The following is a 2,322-nucleotide window of genomic DNA, read 5'->3' on the forward strand; positions in this document are numbered from 1 at the left end:
AAATCCACTGAGCACCTGTAAGGATGCCCGGAGCGACTGCGCCCTGACAGAGGCTTGATAAATGACAGAGGAGTTGACTTTATTCTCAAAATGCAAAATAAAAAAAATCTTCCTCTTCTGAGCTTCAAGTCGAACCGAATGAAGAGTCACAACAAGATCTGTGAACTTCTGGAGGAAGTGGTGAAGGGCTGGGCTGGACGGTGACGAGAGAAAAGCATCTCACTACCAAAGATGGTAGAGTGGGAGTCCTGGACACGATTATGGTGAAAGGGAAATCAGTGTTTGTACTGGACGTGGCTATTCGCTTCAAAGTCTCAGATATCACACTAATTGATTCTGAGCACGGAAAAGACTGTCAACCCTGTAACGCGGGATCAGGGATGTACTTGTAAGTGGCTTCCCCAATTGGAGCGAGGGGGAAGTGGCATCCAAGGAACGGCCGTATCCTGAAGATGCTGGGTGTAGGAAACGCCAGGGCAAAGCAGCTGTCAGTCCTCGTGAGCAAAGGGAGCCTTGCTACAGACCACTCACACCTGTAAGGTGTTCATGAGGCTGGCATGTTGACCAAACCTGGTTAGCCTCAAAGTTTGACCTGCAAGGGAGGTGAACCTTAAAGGACTGTGTGACACAGATCAGAGGTATATAATACAGATACTTCTACTGATTGCCAAGAACATGATAATGGTGAATTGGAAAGATACAAAACCAGACGCAGTGGGAGTCTATGTAATGGAACCAATGAATGAATCCCTTGTGTACAACTGAAAATGGAGGCTTTTTTACATAAAGGTGGATGTGTGTAACATAACAAGATGTTTAACAGAGTGAGATGGATTGTTCAAACTAAATTTGGTTGTTGTAATGGAGTGTCACTGAAAATGTCCTTATTATATTCCTCTATAATAATATGCTGCAAATGCCTCCCTTTGAGAAATGTGTGTGTCTCTATTTACATTTTTTTCTTTTAGGGTATGTGGTCCTATGTCAGGCACTTTATTGTGTATTGTTCTGTAAAATAACAAAAAAAGAAACTAAAAAAAAGTTCCAAAAAAGAAAAGAAAATAACTGTCAGCTCCTAACACTTAGGTTCCTACTGAAAACAAACAAGGGTCAGTAATTTTCTTAAACAGCTGGTCACTAAGTTTTAATAAATGTTACTCAGGCAAAAAAAAGGGTATTTGTTGGGGACTATATTCAGTGGCGGATTAATCCACATTTGGAACTCCAGTGACTATTTATAGCTGCAGGATGGTGTATGTGGGATTGAGTCAAAAATGTGTGTGTTGTTTATGGCGATGGAGGCTCTGATATACATTCAATACTTGTTAGGATGCATTCATAGTTGGTTTGGCACTGAGCATTGGATTTGTTGACAATAGGGTAAACAAAGATCATCATTAATTGATTCACTAAACGGCAGGACTTATTGGAGTCCAACCAATAAATTGGCTGGGCTTAGTATAATAGCCTGCTGAAGCGATACCAGTTCTGCCACATAGGATGTAGATAAGCGACAGGAAATCTGGGTAATGTCAAAGTTAAGTGTTAGGTCATGTAGAAACAGTGTCCACCAACAACAAGATTAACCAATGAGCTGGGCAGTGATGTGCTGTGGTGCTGTGAGGTACTATCAGTATGGGGATCACAGCATATCCATGTTGAAGCTTCTGACAGAGAGCAATATCCCAACAGCAAACACCGTCACTGCTGCTTGATCGGACTAATAGAAGGCTAAAGCCAGTCTATGATATGGTCTCACAATGTGCTAATAGTTCCTGGAGACTCGCTTCGAGTTCACATTGCATCCTGCAGAAAAAGGCTTTGAGTGAACATTTTGTAGTTTCAGTAACTGCGATGACAAATTCACTTTAAATGTGTCTCACCTCACATTTATCGACCACCGGCTGCTGCACACAGTCTGAGCTATTACCCACTGCGGCAGCTTTCTGGCCCTCATTGTCGCCGGTGCCCTCCTCTGAGTGGGTTCGGCTTTGGTTGCCGCGGTGCCTGCCGTGTGGAAGGCGTGCCGACGGGCTCCTGGGTGGCCGGCTGAGCTCTCGCCGCAGTGCACGGTTCTCCTCCTCCACTGCCCGGACCCGCAGTTCTAAAGCCTGCCGCTCGCCTGCTCCTCCCACTGGTGTTGATGACTGGACCTCCAGTGGAGATAGTGGCAGGGGTTTCACTGTGGGTAAAGTCAGGGAGGAAATGGATTCAACATGAGGATTGACAAGAGCTTGATGAAGTTTAACATTGTGAAAATATGTGTCAAACCAAAAGGAAATATGGACAAAGTATCAATATGACAAACAATAACACGTTAAA

The 2,322-nt window shown here is 44.1% G+C and overlaps 1 protein-coding gene across 1 annotated transcript in view; it reads right to left on the minus strand.

Moving 5' to 3' along the window:
- large1 (LARGE xylosyl- and glucuronyltransferase 1) overlaps nt 1-2,322 on the minus strand; it is a 117,102-nt gene that overhangs the window by 60,933 nt on the left and 53,847 nt on the right. The gene's annotated exons all lie outside the window — the stretch shown is intronic.

The sequence above is a fragment of the Seriola lalandi genome, unplaced genomic scaffold (assembly GCF_002814215.2).
Source record: "Seriola lalandi dorsalis isolate HSWRI2012SDOR001 ecotype SW California unplaced genomic scaffold, Sedor1 jcf7180002054584, whole genome shotgun sequence".
NCBI lineage: Eukaryota > Metazoa > Chordata > Actinopteri > Carangiformes > Carangidae > Seriola > Seriola lalandi.